The sequence below is a fragment of the Dasypus novemcinctus genome, chromosome 6, assembly GCF_030445035.2.
Source record: "Dasypus novemcinctus isolate mDasNov1 chromosome 6, mDasNov1.1.hap2, whole genome shotgun sequence".
Classification (NCBI taxonomy): domain Eukaryota; kingdom Metazoa; phylum Chordata; class Mammalia; order Cingulata; family Dasypodidae; genus Dasypus; species Dasypus novemcinctus.
Genome location: NC_080678.1, coordinates 26608325 through 26628293, shown reverse-complemented (window position 1 = coordinate 26628293; position 19969 = coordinate 26608325).

Here is a 19969-nt window from a genome sequence, read left to right as displayed (position 1 = left end):
TTTTAGCAATTCTCCCAATTTTCTATTCCAGTGTTTAGCAGAAACCACTTTCTTTTTAATTTGATTGGGTCCATTCATCCATTCAAAAGTTAGTGTTCTTTTGGCCACTCACAAATCTACCTGTCTCCTTAACAGATGGTACAAAGCAGCTGGGCTGGTTCTACCCTTCTGCGACCTTATTGAGCATGTCCCTGGGCTTCTAAACTACCTCTGGATTTCCCCTTCTAGGTGGGATCCAGTGAGCCAGGAAATTACTAAGGGGATGTTTCCCTGTCACTAAAAGCAAAATGAGGCATAGCTCTTGGGAATTTGCAAAAGTCTTTAGAAAAGAAAACTTGCATTTGCTTTCAAAGAACATCTATCTTACATGGGTTCTTTGCATGTGAAATAACCTCCTTACCTCCTGATTAAATATTAAATATTTCATGGAGGGGATATTGTCCACATTACTAATGGGGTTTCTAGTTAATTTCTTAATATAATTTCTCATCAAATAAACTCCCAGAAAGGAGTTCTAGCCAACTGGATGGGACCTCTCAGAGAAGGATGTGTTGTCTCTGCAAAGGGAATGATTTCATTTTCGAATAGCAGGAACTTGGGAAGGTATGGACTTAGTGACTGGGCAGGAACATTGTGGAATTCTATTAAACCATTGTTCCCAGTACAAAGGCTCACCATTTCAGGTTTTTGCATAATGTTTCCTGGTGAAGGAGACAAGGGTAAGGCACTTTGCAAAAATTACCACCTTTCCTCTGAATGGACTTTTCTCTGCTTGGCTGTTTTGCAGTAGACCGTGGAATTAGGCCGATCTCAGGTTGCATGCTTCTTAACAGATAGGCTCTGTAGTTCCCGCCTCCTCCCTTTCCAAATAAACCACATAACAGCTCGGAATAAAGGGTGGTGAAAGGGAACAAGCAGCCTCACAGGAAATTGCTAAAATGACAATAGCTGTGCATGCACACACAGGTTCTAATTCATGTCACATAACAGTTATTTTCCTTGCTCTGCTGTCATCTCTCAGATGAAAGCTCAGACCCAGCACCTCTTCTATTTGATATTTCTTTAAGGAAATGAGATTTAGAGCATGATAGACTATAAAAGAAGTGTGTTTAAGTGAAGTTGCTTACAACCGTTCAAGTATTTCCAGATTCTGCTATGGAGACAACCAAGGGCAAAATTACTAACGAGCAAAGGATTGGAGATAAAAGAATGTTTTGTTTGATTCTATTGTTCCTTTATGGCTTGGGAGAAGTAACCTTTTTGGGGGTGAGGTTGTAGATCCAGAGATGGTAAGAGTAGCTGTGTATACCATTTATTTGAGCTAACTGCTTTGGGACCATCACTATCAGATTAGTCAGGAAAGCATCCACTGTGTTCTTACACTCAGGAACTTAAAGTGACCTATATTGCCCACAGGAGAAATCGGAAATTTGGATCCCAACCATAATTTTGTACCAACATACTTTTCCCAATTTGGTCAGCTGGGAATGTGCTATGCAAATTCTCCATTTAAGTCTAAGAATTCATCTCCTGAAGTCATAATTTAGAGGATGTTGTTTTATATCTCAGTTCCTTACATGTTAGCAACCAAGCAATCTTGGGTGAGATCCTCTGCTTCACTGACCCCACACTACCTCATCTATAAATCAGGAGTACTAGTAGGTGCTATTTCTCATAAGGTGGTTGTAAAGTGTGGAAGAGCATAGATCAAATGTCCTGGTTTGCCTGAGACTAAGGGGTGTCCTGGGATGCAGTATTTCCAATGCTAAAACCAAGAAAGTCTGACACAAACCAGGATGAGCTGGTCATCCTCCGTGACATATTGCAAGTGACTAACATGGTGCTTGACATGTAATAAATATGCTGATAATGATCAATATTGTGTTATATATTTTATGTCCTCTTTCCAAAACATGCCTAGCATTTCCTCCCTCCAAGTCTTTGACCCTTCCTCTTCCCCTCCCACTCCACTGCCCACACCTGGAATCTCTACCCCTTCTCCTTTGCTTATCAAAATTCTGTTTTCCTTATTTACCTGACCAGTCTGGACACGACTTACTCAAATTGCCTTTCCTGCAACTGTTGACAGAGTGTTTGTCATGTGAACAGAGGGTGCCCTGCGCATGCTCGTTGGTATATTAACTAATATCCATTTTCCACCTAAGGAAAAGATAACATCTGTAACATTACCACATATGCAGAAAACACCCTTGCCACCATGGGAATGTACTGCCCAAGAAGCAAACTCCTACTGCAGTGAGACAACCTAATGCCCAAGTATTAAACAACAAACTCGCAGTGCTGTTTCTTCACTTGAACAATTACCATTGAGTTATTTCAATATTTCCTCAATTTTCACACCCTAAAGAGACAGAGGAATCAGACTTTATAGTTTCTTGGAAAATAGCTCAGGAGTTTTTGTAGGTGTCACCAAAAGAAATCCTGACACTGCAGCATCAGGCATTTGCAGTCTGTGGAACGTTTATGAAGTTCTTCTTGGATGAGATTGTGTTTCAGTATTTCCTTTGTGTAAATAGAACGCTTAATTATCAACACAAAGAAACCATTCTCTGAGTACTAAATTGCTTGTTAACAAAAGACTTGAAATGGATTTGAGTTTCAAAAGGGAACAGAAGAAATTGAAGACATGTATCTTTAAACAATAATTACACAGTTGAAAATTATATACGGAACATAATTTTGCAGATTCAATTTACTTGTTATTGGAGGAAAGACAGAAGATTAATCCGATAAATTTGAATGTGTCTGGATTTGTTTTTTGTTTCTTTTTTCAAAATTTGTCTTAAAATGTGATACTTAATTATGGAAGTTTTACTCCTTATTCCATAGTTTCGATTGGTAATTGTTTGGAGAGAGAAATCCACTTTTATAATGACAGACTCCAAAAAGTTTAAGAGGTAACAGTCCTTTTATTTTGTTTATGTCTTTCCATCCACTGCAACTGGAACCATGTGGAATGATGATTATTCAATTTTCAGAATCATGGTTATTATATTTTCCATCTCATTCCAGAGTTCATTGAATCTGGGAGCAAACCATTATATGTAGATGAAATTACTATTGTTTTCTCCTGTTAATGCAAGCATATGTTATTTCCCTGTGTTCTAATTCTAAAAATAAAATTTTCATTAATAGAATCTTTAAATCTGAATCTAGAATGCATGTCAGGTTCTGAATGCAAGTTAGAATCATCGCAACTCACTCAAACAGGCCTCTGGAAAGGGAAGTGTAGGTCAAGAGGGCTCTCTGGTTCACCAGGGCAAGATGACTGGGCCAAACTTCTCTCAGCAGGTATACACCCACAGACTACTGCACCCTAAACTCTTGATTGATGAGTCTGCAATAATCATCAGCCATAGAAAGTCTTTAAACCACCAGAGACTTCCATGAACTGGACCCTGCCTTTTTCCCCCGCCCCTACCCATATTCTGTTTCAGGGCAAAGAGGGAAACCAAAAGCTCAGGCAAAAAAGCCCCACACAATTTTTTTTTTCTTTTCCATAATGGATTTTTAATTCAACAATATGTATAGTTATTTTTGGAATAAAGGAAAGAACTTTCTTTTTTAAAAAAATTATTGGAAAAGTTCTGGATTTACAGAACAATCATGCATAAAATACAGGATCCCGTATAGCACCCTATTACTAACACCTTGCATTGGTGTGGTATATATCTTACAACCGATGAAAGCACATTCTTATAATTGTACTAATAACTTTAGTATGTGGTTTAACTTAGGGTTCACTGTGTATATTGGGCAGTTCCATGGATTTAAAAAAAAATTATACTACTACCATATGTAAAACCTACCATTCCCCCTTTTAATCACATTTAAATATGTAATTCAGTGCTAATTACATTCACAATGTTGTGCCCACGCATTTTTTTAAAAAAACTTTTATTATGTAGCCTGAATTCAATAGGCATTTAGTGTAATTGACATGTTTTTTCATGTAATGTATGGCAGAAATGATTTTTTGACTGATGGCCAAAATATACAGAATAGAGCTTAAGAATATAGGCTTTAGAGCTAGACAAACTTGGTTTAAAACCAGATTCTGCCCCACATTAGTGCAGTGATCTTGGGTGAGCCACTGGGACACTCTGGCCGACTAACCTTAGCCTCCTCTCTGATGTAGGGCTACATGGGTGTGGGGAGGCTGGCGTGAGCTGATGGTGCCAAGTGCTGGCACAGAGGTACCTAAGATGCCGTGGAGAAAGGCATGACAGCATGAGCCAGGTCTGTGCTGCTTGTGGGGCTCTTGCCCTTGGCAAGTCTAGTGTGGCCAACAGGATTTGAATTAAAGAGAGATGACCCTGAGAGAAGTCTCTGTCTTCTCCATCCAGGGGCTCAGAGTTGTGCTGACAAACTTTTGTCAAAGCAAAAGAGGTAGCACTTTCTGAGAACAGAGCCGGCTGTGCTGGTTTCAGGAATACAGCTAGGAGGCCAGGGCAGAGCAGATGAAGGTGGACAAGCTGGCAACCTGGCCTCAACAGGGAAGAGAAAGGACTCCTCCTGCAAGTATAGAAAGGTAACAGAACATTGCCCAGCCTTGCCCTTCTGAGGCAGCTGCCACGCAGGTGGCGTGGTTCGGGCCTTGTGAGTAGGGGCTGAACTCTGGCCGTTGCAGGCTTGTGAGTGTGCTGAGCACAGGGGAGGGCGCCTTGTAATTCATCCACCCAAGGGGATGCCTCTGCGACTCACACGGAGGCTCCTTGTCTGAGGCTTTTTCAGGTGGCTACCCCTCATGAGGGTAAGTAGTGGCGTAGCCTTCCCTGTCCTACACCAGCTTTCTCTGTTCTCATCCTGGCCCTAACTGTCTGTGCAGCCCTGGCCAAACCTCCAAGCCCCCTGGGCTTTAGCTTCCTCCTCGGTAGAAGGAGGCACATGTCACAGGTGATTTCTAAGGCCTTCTTGCAGTCTTAAACTATGATGGCTTTTTTCTTTTTTCGAAGTCTCTCCAAGCTTCTTTGCTTCTCCAAATAAACTTCATCTTCATCCTTCTAAAGAAGCATTTGCACAATTTTATGATTTGTCTATTTCTATGAGTTGGATATCACTTTATTAATGAGCTCCAGGATGAACTGAGGAGAAGTAGACTCTAGATTCAAAAATTTAAACTGATTGCACATTTTTGCCATTGCTGTTTTAAACTATTATTTAATATTTTAGCATTTAAATATGATTTTAAAGAATAGTAATTAACTTTTTAATCCAACTAACTTATTTTTGGGTCCACTTCCAGTTTTTATCCATCTACATAGTTCTACTGATACAGTTGCAATTGCAAAACACATATAATTCAGTAATTTTTCTCTCACTGGACACTTGAGTATAACTATTTTCCATATATCTACGAACTCTAATTATCATTTCAGAGAATACATTATATTTCATCATAGTCCATGCACCATAATTTGCTTAACAATTTCCAGAATGTTGCACTTAGAGCTTGCTTCCAGTTTCTTTTTGCTGGCATTGACAATGCCAGGCAAATTAACATCTTTGTGCATATAGTTTTTTTTTTTTTTTTTTCTTTTCTTGATGAGTTATTGACTCTCACAGTGGGGGAACCCTCATGCATTTTGAAACTAACTTCTGGAATTTGTGAAGCAATATTCACACCCTCAAAATATGGTTGAGTTTAAGCTGCGAAATTCCTTCCTGTTGCCAAAGAGAAAGGAAGGCTAGGACACAGTTGCTATGAGCTGTCCCTTTGGAAGAGACTGATGAAAACTGCCCAAATGCACTTGGACAGGCCCATTTATTTTATGGTTCCTCTTCTTCCTTTTCTTCTTTTGAAAATGATGTCACAGGAGTCTAAGGGCAAAACAGCTAACTCTCCTGTAAATAATCAGGGCCTCTTAATGCCAAATCCAGGAGGCAAGTCAGAGCTACCCTCCTCCCCGCCAAAAGCCCCTTACAAACTTGTGTTTTCATAGATCAGTGAAGCTTGAATAACCACCCATTCGATTTACAACTCATTCTAAAGCAAAGAGAGAGCCATTTCTGTTTAAATGCAGTCCATCAGACACAGCAAATTCAACATTACAAATCAGAAGGGGCTATGAAAGATTTCATACAACACTTAGAAACATCATTTTTAACACTGTGGCAAATGTTGCCAATATCATGCTTAGGCTAGACATTCTGGTTCTCAAGTCTCTAAAGCCCGTGTATTTTTAAAAATAAAAAAAAGGGAAACTAGAGTTATGCGCAAATGCAAATAATATTCAATTCAATTCAATTAAAATCACACCGGCACCCATGCTTTAAAAGGGAAAACTTGAAGTCTGATGCTGTTTAGCAAAGGCATCACCAGGCTTGGGCAACTGTGCAAGTGCAGCCTGAAAATGTTTCATGGAGCGAAATTTAGGTCATTTTTATTCATTGTGTTATGCAGAGTCACAGACCTCAGAAAAATCCACTAATAAAACATCACGCTCAGCTTAATGGCTTCCCCTCATTCGGCTCCATAATGATAAATGAAATGCCATTAGCATATGGCAAGTCCATTTCTTGTAGTCTGTGGAGTCCAGGATTGTTATAGAATTGGAATGCAGAGAATTGATTATTCACAGTTCAAAGAAAAATATAGCACATTTTCTAAACCCTCTCTAAAGCTGCCATTCTGGGAAAGGAGTCCAGGCTCAGAGTAGGGCTTGAAGATTGCTTAGACCTAGGTACCTGGACTACAAAGGTACTTAGAAGTTTTTTATAAATTGGCATTTGAGAAATACCAGAAGAGCAGGAAGCTGGTCAATGCTTCTAAGGGACTCTCTCTCAGTCCACAAGGATTCCGTTATTCAGACTTTATAAAACACAACTTTTTGTTAAGCTCCTGCATGGGCCAGGCACTGTGCTAAGCCTGGGCTACAGCTATAAACAAGTCAGAAGAGATTTCGTAGTGAAGAAGATGTGATAACAAACAAGTAAAAATGGCACTTTAATAGCAGTTTTCACTGCTTGGAATTATTTAACAGGATAATGGGTTGGTAGGGTGCCAGATTTAACAAATAAAAATACACGATGCCCAATTAAATTTGAATTTCAGATAAACAAGGAATACTTTGTAAGTATAAGTATGCCCCCAATATTGCCCAAGATATACTAAAAAGTATTCCTTGTTTATCTGAAATTCAAATTTAACTGGCTTTCTCTATTTTATCTGGAAACCCAAGGGGTCAATATTAGGTGAAGGCAACATGAAATAGTATGGTTAGAGAAGGTCTCTATTGTAAGACCTTTTCAGGCTGAGGGCAACATGCTCTTTAAATGCCTATATGATAATAACCAATAGCAAATACTCACTTGTGTCAGTCCCTCTTCTAAGTACTTTCTATATATTAACTTGTTGAATCCATGTAACAGTCCTGTGAAGTAGATTCTACTGTTATCCCCATTTGACATGTAAGACAATTGAGGTACAGACAGGTTGAGTGACTTGTCCATGGTCACCTGGTACGTAGGTGGCACAGTAGTACATCAGCCTGGCTCCAGAGCTGGTGACCACACCACTGCTGCTTGTAAGTCCACCTTTGGAAGCATCTCATTTTACCAAAATCAAGGAGCTGTCCTGAGACATGCTGTCACATTCTAGCCAACTGAGGAAGACACTGTCCTCACCCCTGTCAAATGCACTTCCTGTCTCCACTGCTGATATCTGGAGGGTTATTTAACATCTGACTAAACACTTTTGCAAACACTTTTGTATATGTTTTTATTGAAATATCATCTAAATCCTGAGGGTTAGGCTTAATCATTATCCTCATTTTACAGATGAAGAAACTGAGGCTTAGGGAAATTAGTTGTAAATGATCCCACAATAATAAGATGCAACAACGCCAAGTTTAAACTTAGATCAATAAGAAAGTTTCCCTAGCAGTTGGCCCTTGTCTAGCAGATCCTCAAGAAATGAATGTTGAATTGATCTAAACGCCATGTGCTCTAAGAGCTCTTGGCGGGGTGCTCTCTCTGCATCTGATGGCAGCCCCTTTGGCTTCACAAACTCTGATGCAGTTGGATGCTCAGACCTCCCTGTAGAAGTTTAAACATGCTAGTCAGAGGCTGGAGTGCTAATGTTACTAGATTATACCCATGTGAATGATAATACCCTCTTTTCTTCTCAACCAAAAGACCTTAGGGCCTTGAAATGTGCCAAGAAAATCACCCAGGTTGGGGGGGTGGGGGCTGGATTTATGTATATTCTTAGTTCAATCACAAAGGCAATCAGATTTGTCATGCCCATGGCTCTTTCCTGGTTGCCTTCAGAGGAGTCAGCCTTGGTCTGATGGGATGGGTTAGCTTTTGGGGTAACAAGGAGGGTGCACTTGCTTTGGTGTCAGTGCTCAGGGTAAACTCTCTTTCACAGTGTGGTCTCTTCCAGTGTGTCCATATTGGAATGAAGCAGGGTGGATTTCTCTCCCACATGGATCATAGCTATGCTTTCAGGAGCCCAAGAAGATTCCTTACCTCACCAGTGATGGTGTTCCTAGCCAGGAGACTTTTGGATGAGTGAAGTCTCTGTGGGAAGTCTGCTGAATGGTGGGGCAGAGCTTAAGGATCCAGGCTTTAAGTATTCACATGCCTCCTCAGTCTGGCTAAATGTGACCACTGATTCCAGCAACCAGGCTTTTGTAGGCTCCTTATTTTCTTTTTTTGTCTTTATTTTTTAAATATTACATTCAAAAAATATGAGGTCCCCATATACCCCCCACCCTTCTCACCCCACTCCTTCCCCCATACAACAATCTTCTCCATCATCATTAGACATTCATTGCATTTAGTGAATATATCTCTGAGCACCGCTGCACCTCATGGTCAATGGTCCATATCATAGCCCACACTCTCCCAAGTTCCATCCAGTGGACCATGGGAGGACATACAATGTCCAGTAACTGTCCCTGCAGCATCACCCAGGACAACTCCAAGTCCCAAAAATGCCTCCACATCTCATCTCTTCCTCTCATTCTCCACACCCAGCAGCCACCATGGCCACTTTCTCCACACCAATGCCACATTTTCTTCTATTACTAATCACATTAATTCATGAATAGAATATCAGTAAGTCCACTCTAATCCATATTCTATTTCTCCATCCTGTGGACCTTGGAATGGTTGTGTCCACTCCACATCTATATCAAGAGGGGGCTTAGATTCCACATGGATGCTGGATGCAATCCTCCTGCTTTCAGTTGTAGGCACTCTTGGCTCCATGGTGTGGTGGTTGACCTTCTTCACCTCCATGTTAGCTGAGTGGGGTAAGTCCAATAAACCAGAGTGTAGGAGCTGAAGTCTTTTGAGGCTCAGGGCCTGGCTATCATATGGTCAGTTCAGAGATTCAGATCCCCTGGGTATATACTAAACCCCAGCACCAACTACAGTTCTGGTAAAAGTAACAGGAGTAAAGTAGATACAACCCCAGGTGTTGGTTCTTCTGAGGGCTACAGAGACCCACAGGTTCTATGGTCATGGCAGATAGAGTTCAGTGCCATGTCAGTTGGCCCTACTTTGGAGTTTGTGTTTCTTTGTGATGGAGCTGGACTCAGATGTGATCTTTTTTCACAAGCCTCTCCTGTAGGCTCCTTATATAAAGGACATGGGGCCATATTTTATGGAGAAGTTCCTGATGACTAAGAAGCAGGAGCTGGAGCTAGGGCTTGAGTGGGAAATAGCCATGCACATGAATAATGTGAATGAAGTGGAGCTTTTCTTAGTACAAAGAAGACAGTTCCTGTATATATAGGACCTTCCAGTGGCTAGAGCCCCTTCCAGGGCCACATGACCTTGACCTCTCCCAGTTCTGGGACCTCCTCTCAGCAAAACCCTGCTTTGAGGTGTAGCTGAATAGTCAGCAGGGATTTAGAATCAGAGGGCTGGACTAGTCTTGAGAAAATAACATTCCAGTCCAAGCCCTGCTGTTTGCTGGAAAAGTACTGGAAATTGACATCATTTCCCCCATCCCATCTTCCCAACACTGTCAACTAAATGCTATTACACTCATTTTAATGATAAGCAAACTGAGTCTCAAAAGTCAACGCCTTTACCCAGATTTGCACAGCTTGAACTTACAGTTCTATTCTTATGGAGCTTCTTAAGGAAACTCCCATCATCTCATTGGAGATTCCCTATTGAATCTCCTGGAGATTCAGTGTCTGAACCTGGCAGAGGCTCAATATACATTTGTTGAGTGGATTAAAAAATGACCTCCAAACTCTCTTTAATCTATGAAGCTACATTATGCTCTTCGAAGTGTACAATAAAGAAACTACCTTCACACCAAATTTATTTGTAGGGCAATGAAATAAAATCCACTCCCTGTAAGTTCACGTACCAAGACTTAGAAATATTTGGAGAAGACAGACTGCCTCTGGGTTTACTTTCATTGAAGGGAGTCAGTCTCTGCCTCATCACCTGACCAAGGTGTGAGAGGGTCATGTGACAAAGGCAGTCAGGGCTCACCAGCTTCCAGAACTCGTAGGGGTGTATATTCGAATTGCATTTGATGTCACACTGAATTGATGACTAATTCAGCATTCCCAGAACAAGGTACTTTAATACAGCTTCTTTAATTCCAATGAGAGCTCCACTTGGAAAACAGAGGAATGAGGAGGGAACAGATCAGCTTGCTCTGATCCCTAAGTATGGATTGGAAAATGAATTATTGGGAAAGTTTGCGGCTTATTCAATTAAGTGTAGAAAGGACACTGCTTTGTAACTCTGCCGGGGAAGCCTGCCAAGGGAGGAGGCTGCTTTCCATCTTTGCAGCCTAAACAGGTGGACTAACCCTGGGGACACATATGGGTGGGCTGGGAGGTCGATGCTAGCTGGGGCTCCACCTCCGAACTCCTGCTTGCTGGGAACAGCTGTGGAGCGGTAATGGGGCATTTCTAGAGGGACTTCCTCAGTCAACTTGAAAAAGCAGAGTCACTGATAGTGCTGTCCTCTGTTGTAAATCATTTACTGATCTTTGGCACCTCTTGAGCTTTACTAATCCAATTCAGAGCTTTTGGATGGGCTTCTGATAGATTCCTCCTAGTTTTACAGATCTTTTGACAGATTTCTATTAAATAATGGGACTCTTCCAGTTTCCTTGCTGCTAGGCTACAAATATTATTATGAAAACTGAATCAGTTTGGGGGGTAAAGTTCAAATGTTGCGAAATATCTTATTTAAATCACTTTTAAATCTTTCAGTGAGATAAATTTATGCAGGCTATGGATTTTAGCCAGTTTTTTTTTTTCCCCATAGTAGCCTTAGGATGAAGAATCTGTTACTTTTAGATTTCCATTGAGGACAGTAAATCTCTCCATGGCCCTGGCTCCTTCTTGTCTCCTGTCTCTTTAAATGCTACATTTTTTTCTCCAAAGCAGAATTGGAATTAGCTTCGATTCTCTTGAGAATTCTCTACCTGTTAATAGGATGGTAATACCAACGATGAGAAAACCTTACCTACCACGCCAGAACATTTTATGGGAGTGATCTCACTGATCCCTATAGACAGCTCTGAAAGGTGGACAAGGCAGCTATTGATAGTCTTGGATTACAGCTGAGCTCAGGGAAGGGAGACCACGGCCAAGTCATTCAGTTGAGAGACAAGGGTCTGCATTATCTGGTGCCGTCCTCAGCTCCTTTTCTGTGACGCCAGTCAACAAGCCTTGTTTTGACAACATCACATTGCTTCCCAGTGGTTCCCACGTTGTATCTCAAGCCAACATCCAGAGAACGCTTCTAGCTGATTCTTGGTGTTACTTTTCCACATATGGGCATCAGGTTAGGACTAGACCAATTCAAATCTACAAATATTTATTAAGTGCCTATGCAGGCATGGCTCTGTGGGGGCATTTGGGGCATGTAGAGATGACTTGAAAGCAAGCCTGAAATCAGAGTTGTTTTGTTAGGAGTTTTCCACAAGTAACAGACTCTAAAATTCTGTCTCTTGGGAGAATGGTTGAAAAAATTGATTAAAAAAAAAGGGCACTCTCACTAAGAAAGACTGAGAAGCCTTGTTATGAGACATTTTTGTCTAGTTGTACAATCTAGCCAGGGAGCTGTTGCCTATGGGGAGAATCAGGGATAGTTAACCTCTCCATGTACAAAAAGACTGTAATGCACACAAAAAAACTGCCTGTAATTTCTGGTAGTGTACAGACGCCCCTCCCTTATCATCAACAGTTCCTTTCCAGACTAGAATTTGGAGTCCACTGACCTGGGCTTGAATCTGAGTTATCATTCACTTAACTTGTCTGAGGTTCAGCATCCTCTTCTATAAATCTGGGTGATTAAATAATGTGAAAATAAAAACTCGAGCAAAATTTGATTAGATCTCAGAGAGTTTATGGAATCAGTTCACTAATTGGGGAGATTCCAATGGCCACAAGGTAAAGGGGAATTCTGCTGAACAAAGAGAGCAGTGGGCTTTATAGACAGAACAAGGGAGTACATTGGAGGAAATTTTCGTTGGTTAATGCAGACTACATTTCCTAATATGGTCAGTGCAGGTGGTTGCTTAGCAATGAGGAAGATAGCTGGCTAAGAAAAGGGAGTTGGCAAAAGCTGATTGGCTGATTTAAATTCTTTTCTCTGGGCCCACCTAGGCATTTACAGGGAATAGAAGCTTAGATTTTGGTTTTGCTGTTATGGGCCTTAGCATACGAGCTTTCATTTTAAATAAATTTTATTTAATAATGATAAGATGCTGAGAAAGGGTTAGCCCCCTTACCTGCTCAGTGTGTACCAGCCCAGGGCCTGTGACAGCTAGAGACGGAGAAACGACAGAAATAACTAAGCAAAAAAGCCATCGCCAAGGGAAAGGAGACTGCCCGTCCTCAAATGAGCTACCACCCCCTGAGTAAGTGAGATTTTTTAACTGCACATTTTATATTCTTTTGCATTAGCCTCAGTAGCATCCACCTCATTGTGCTCTCTAGTGCATGGGGAGGACTATTAGAGTGACATTGTGTCTAAACTACTAGTCATAGGTAGTCTTGACCAATGAATGCTTCACAAACTTTGAAGTGCACAAACATTACCTGGGGATCTTGATAAAATGTAGGTTATTCTTCCATAGGTCAGGTGTGGGCCCAGAGATCACATTTCTAAGAAGCTTATAAGTGATGCTAATGGCCACTGGCCTGAGGATGATGCTCTAAGTAGCAAGGGTATAATGACCTCTTCTGGTTTCTGTTAAGACCAACAAAGCACCTTACTACAATTTATGATATGCTTTGGTGTGGCCCTAAATCTGTTTTCCCTCCCACATTCACACTAAGCCTGTAGTCAAATAAGTATTTCTGTCCCCCCCCCCAACTTTACACAAAATCTAAAGCCAAGAGTAAAAAAGAACAGCTACAAAATAATCTTTGAGTCTTTTCATTTGCTTCATTTTCCTTCAGTAAAATCAAATTAAATGTTAATGGCTCTGTGAACCAACTTCTGGTGGCTAATTGCTGGTGGGATTGATGAGCCTGTAGGTTCCTCACCCGCTTCTTCTCTGCCTGGAGCAGCTAGGCTGTAGCTTCTAGTCTTACTTGCTCTTGTCCATTTTCCAAGATGTAGGGAGGCTGCTCATCAGCTGCCCTGACTACATCATGATTCATAGCTGAGTGAGTAGGGTACTTGCTCTTCATGGGAAGGTGGGGAAAGGTAGCTATCCCTGGAGAGAAAATCCTGCTGGGCTCCCAGGGTCTTAATGCCTTACTATTCAAACTGCAGCTGTATGGACTAGTAGCATAGATCATGGCTGCTTACTAGAAATACAGAATTTGGGGCCTCACTTCAGATTTAAGGTCTTGGAATCTGTATATTAACAACATTCCCCTGAAATTTCTGCATACTTTAAAGCATTAGAAGCACTAAGGAACATTAACCTAATAGTGGAAGCCTCCATGCATTTGTATGAGAGCTTTGGAGAACTTCAAATGCCCCATGGGGAAGATTTAACTCTAGAAAAGGGAATAAAGATGACCAACAAGTTTGGCCTAAGTTAGTGCCTTATGGTCCTCAAAGTACTTTGATGGATGCAGGGCTGGCTCCCTGTTAAGTGTTTTTTACTTCAGCTCCACCCTCCTTCCTAAAAGTCACCTACTTGTATTTACCAGGATAATTTTTATCTTAAGAACAATAACTTTAGAAGAGAAGAAATATGAGTTTGAGTCCTGGGTCTGTTATTCTTCAGTTCCATAACCTTATATAAGTTCTTTATCCCCTGTAGGTCTCAGGATTCTCCTCTCTAAAATGGGGATAGTGATAATTATCTTCTTCATGGAACTATTGAGAGGCTGAAATGGGATAATGCATGTACCCTTAGTTCAGTACCTTGCCCCTGGCGAATCCTCGATAAATTACTATTCATGGTTTTGTTTCTCTTGCTACTCTTCTCTGTATAATTTCCTGCTAGATCGAGCTCTGCAAGGGCAGAAGCTAAGACTGTCTTCTAACCACCTAGCACATAATAAGTTTGTTCAATATTTGTGGAATGAATGCTTGATCTTTGCAACAGCCTAATAAGGTGATACAGGCAGTATTTTTCCCATTATGTAACTTAAAATCCTAAGAGCCCGGTGAGGTAGGTTTTATTTCTCCAGTTAGCAGGTGATATCTGGGATAACAGAAAAAGTGCCCAGGGCTACATGGCTGGCTAGTGATCTGAGGTCCAACCCACTTATCCCTCCATCTGATCCAAATGTCCTTTTCATCTTACCTTACCACTTCTTCACAGGTTCATTTAATCTAAAATCTATAGCCTCTCAGGGCTTGGGCAGACTTTGACAGGATTCATTGGTGGGGAAGAGAGAATTCCCATTGTCTTCTTTGGTCACTGACCAATGACTAGCAACTGACTAGAGTAAAAAGACTTCTTTCCATCCACCCTAGATCCAATTTGCTGTTCTGCAAACTTATCCCTATAGTGTTTCCCAAATTTCAGTGTTTAACCTACCACCTGTACAATTTTTGTCTTGTCTGCAAACCACCCATGCTATGTATTTTCTATATTGTTATATCAGCTCACAATTTTCACTTTAGCAAATGTGTGTTTAAAAATAAAACTATAACAAAAATTAGAACAGAAATCAATGAAATGGAAAACAGGGAAACAATGGAGAAAATCAATGAAAACAAAAATATTTCTTTGAAAAGAGCAATAAAATTGATAAAACTTTGGCCAGGTTAACCAAGAAAAAAGAGAGAAGACACACATTACTAATATCAGTTGAGCCCATATATAGTAAAAGGATAGTAAAGGAATATTATGAACAATTCTATGTCCAAAAATATGATAATTTAGATGCAGTGGACCAATTCCTTGAAAGATAAAATCTACCAAAACTCATGCAAGGAGAAATACATAATTTTAATAGGCCTATCTCTTCTAAAAAAATTACCCCAATACCAAAGCCATATAAAGAAATTATAAGAAAGGAAAATTATTTTCCAATATATCTCATGAACATAAGTGTAAAAATACTCAACAAAATATTAGCAAATAGAATCCAACAATGTAAAAAATATATACCATGACCAAGTAGGATTTATTCCATGTATGCAAGGGTGGTTCAACATTCAAAAATCAGTTGATGTAATCTATCACATCAACAGGCTAAAGAAGAAAAATCTACCAATAGATGCAGAAAAAGTATTTTACAAAATCTAACATGCATTCATGATTTTTAAAAATCTCAGCAAACTGGGAACAGTGGGGACATTTCCTCAAGTTGATAAAGAAAATGATCTTCCCCATAAGATCCAGAACAAGACAGATATAGCCCCTTCCGCCACTTCTATTCAGTATTCTACTCAAGTCTTAGCAAATGCAACAAGACAAGAAAAGAAAATAAATAGTATATAGCTTGGGGAGGAAGAAATAAAACTTACCTTGTTCATAGATGATATGATTGCCTATTTAGAAAATCTCAAGTAATCTACAAAACAAAAAACAAAAAACAAAAAACCAAAAAACAGCAAAAAAACAAAAACAAAAAAAACCCTCCTAGAAGTAAGTAGAATTATAGCAAGGTTGTAAGATACAAGGCTAATATACAAAAGTCAATTGCTATGAGTAATGAATAACTGGAATTTGAACTAAAAAAGACAACACCATTTACAGTAGCACCCACAAACACTAAATACTTGGGTATAAATCTAACAAAATATGTACATAATCTATATGAGGAAATCTACAAACCTGATAAAAAATCAAAGAAGATCTGAATAAATGGAGAGATAGTCCATGTTTATGGATAGAAGGACTCAACATTATTGAGATGTCAATTCTTCTCAACTTCATCTATATTTAATCTACAGATATAATTTCCTTCATAAGCACAGTAAGTTATTTTATGAGTGTTGACAAACTTATTCTAAAGTTTATATGGGGAGTCAGGGCAAGATGGTGTCAATTTAAGTGTGCACTCACTACTTCTCTAGCAAAAAATGACTGAGTGCAGACAAGAGCCTGCCCAAATGAGCTCTTTTGAGAACCCACAGAGCAGGAGGCCTCAGGGTATCAATCTGGGGAGAGCTGGATAAAAAGATAAATTGCTCAAGGTAAAACCCTGAGTTTCTAGCCCCTGAGGTTGGCAACTGTAGGATGGGAAGGCTAAACCCCATCCTTAAGGCAATAAGCCACGGAAAGCCTGGACTCCTGCTTGCCACCCAACGGGTGTTCTCTGAGCATTCTCTGAGAGTGGGAGGGTTCTGGCAAAGGGTGGAAGGGGTTTCCTTTCTGTGGGTTTGTTTGCCTGGACTGCCTCTGGGCTTTGAGGAGCATACCAGCTGGCCCAAGGTGCCACCAGCAAGAGGGGAGAGGCCAATCTGCTGAGGCAGCTTGATTTACCTACATGACCTGGGAGAGGAACCTGGCCTGGGAGAGGGCAGTCAGGCAATTGACTAGTCCTGTGCTGAAAACTATCAAAATTTCTACTCCTCTAAGGGAGGTGGGCAGTAGGAAGTGCTCAATAAGATTCCAAGAGCATATTTAGCGTCCCCTGAAAGGAGGGGGTCATTTAAAAGAGGGTTTTCTGCTGTGAATTCAGTCACCAGGGTCCCCTTTGAATTTCAAAAGTGAACTAAACCTGACCCAGACAGGTGAGGGGGATTCTCTCCCACAGGCTATTGTGTCCTGCTGCCCTGGGAGAGAAAGCAATAAGAATAGAAAGGGGGCAGGGACAAACCTGCCTGAGGGAAAGTGACTGCATAGCTTTCTGAAGAGCTAACTGACTCAATGAGAAAGTTTATCTCAGTGGAGGAGTTTCTGCCTTGAATATACAAGGTTCCTAGTATGATTCCTGGCTCATCTTAGAGCAGTGATGCACTGGGATATCAAACACCCAGCTGATAATTTAGGACAGGGAAAACATAGACATTAAATTTGTACTAGCTTCTATTATTTAAAAAAAAAAAAACACTTAGCTTACTTGCTAAAACCCATTTCAAAACCTGCAGAGGGAAGGCTGCAGGGTAATTGATTGATGAACACCTGCAGCCTGAGAAGCTCTACAGGGGCCTGCGAAGGAAGGCTGTTCCTCCTTAGGGTGTGTGTTAGACTACTTGCATGTTTGTTTGTTTGTTTTTGTTTTCTTGTTTTTCTTTCCTCTTTCTCCCCAACCTCCCTTTTTCTTTCTTTTCTTTTAATTAGGTGCTGCTGGCTTGTTTCTTCTTTGCTGTATCCTCCTCTGTGATTTCCCCATTCCTGTGAATACCGATTTTGTCTACCAAGTCTATCACTTTTCCTTACTTCATCTTCCTATCTTCCCCTTTCACTTGTTATTCTTACATTCCACCTCTCTGTTTAGTCCTCAGTTTTTCTGGTTTATATTTCTAACTCATCTATTCTTTTTTTTTTTCCTTTTATGGACTTTTTTTTGTCCTTTCTTTTCTCTTTCCCTTTTTCCTCATCATTCTGGCCTTTTAAGTCATTCTATATATTTTTCTCTATTTGGATTCCCATTTCATTGTAGGTACTCCACTTTATTATTCCTTTTACTCTACACTGCTTACATGAGTTAAACATTCATTTTCCTAGGCCTTATATGGTTCATTTTCTAACTTTAACTATTACTGTTACTATTATACTTTTTCTTTTCTTACCTCTTTTGGTTTCTCTGGCCCTAATTTTTTCCTTCAAGGGAACATAGAAATCAACAAGGAAATAGAACAAGAAGAACAAAGTGTGAAAGAGAAAACTTAACACACACACACAACAGCAGCTAAATGCAAGCCTAGAGTAGAGAGATGAGCTAATCAGCAGAATAAACCCATCAAGATAAAAAGATGACCAGACAGTAACAAAAAAAATCACAAACCATACCAAGAAATGAAGACATCGCTCAGTCTAATGAACAAACTAAAAACCAGGAAGAGATGCAGACCATCAAACAGTTAAGCAAAGCTGTCCAAACAAATGTCATGGACCAACTTAATGAAGTAAAGGAAGAGATTAAGGATATTAAGAACACAATGGGAGAACATACTGAAGAAATTGTAAACATACCTGAAAATATAATGGATAAGATGGTGATGAAACACAAAATCCAAGAAGTCAGGAATACCCTGGAAGCACATAACAGCAGATTTGAACAGGCAGAAGAAAGAATTAGTGATGTGGAAGATAGGACATATGAAATCAAACAGATAGTAGAACAGACATATAAAAAGATAGAAAGAAAAATCCAGCAAGGACTTAGGGATTTGAATGAAAACACAAAACACACAAACATATACATTATAGGCATCCCAGAGGGAGAAGAGAAGGGAAAGGAGACAGAAGGAGTTTTGGAGAAAATAATGGTTGAAATCTTCCCTATTCTATTGTGGGAGATGGATGTAAACGTCCGGGAAATGCAATGTCCCCTGAACAGTATAAATCCCAATAGGCCTACTCCAAGAAATATATTTGTCAAACTGTCCAATGTTCAAGACAAAGAGAAAATATTGAAGATAGCAAGAGGAAAGAGAACCATCACATACAAGGGAAGCTCAATAAGGTTAAGTGCTGATTTCTCACCTGAAATCATGGAGACAAGAAGACAGTGGCATGACATAGTTCAGGTACCAAAAGAAAAAAACTTCCAGCCAAGAATTCTCTATCCAGCAAAGCTGGCATTAAAAAATGATGGAGAGTTCAAAATATTCACAGATAAACAGAAATTGAGAGTATGCCAATAAGAAACCTGCCCTTCAAGAAATACTAAAGGAACTTCTGCAGGTTGAAAGGAGAGAGAGAGCTGGAGGAGAGTGTAACAACAACTAAAAAGACAGAAAGAGAAATAAAGACAACATATGACATACATAAGCCCAAAGAAAATGTGGCCAATGTAAGTATTTCCTTGAGAGTAATAACACTGGATGTTAATAGATTAAACTCACCAGTCAAGAGACACAGATTGGCAGAATGGATAAGGAAATATGACCCATCTATATGCTGTCTACAAGAAACCCACCTTAAACTGAGGATTCAAGGAGGCTGAAAGTGAATGGCTGGAAAATAATCCCACAAGCAAACAATAACCAAAAAAAAAAAAAAAGGTGGGAGTAGCTATACTAATATTGGACAAAATAGACTTTAAATGCAAAACTGTTGTAACAGACAAAGTCAGACACTATGTATAGTTAAAGGGGTAATCTTTCAAAAGAAAGAACAATCATAAACATTTATGCACCTAACTAGGGTGCCTCAAAATACATGAGGCAAACACTGGGAAAACTAAATGGAGAAATAGATTCCTCTACAATTATAATGGGGGATTTTAATACACTATTATCACCGTTAGACAGAATGTCTCACCAGGGAATTAATAAAGAAACAAAGGCTTAGAATAGTACATTAGAGGATCTGGACCTAATAGACATATACAGAACCCTACACCCAAATACAGCAGAATATACATTCTTCTCTAGTGCACATGGATCATTCTCCAAGATGGTCCACATGCTAGGCCACAGAAACATT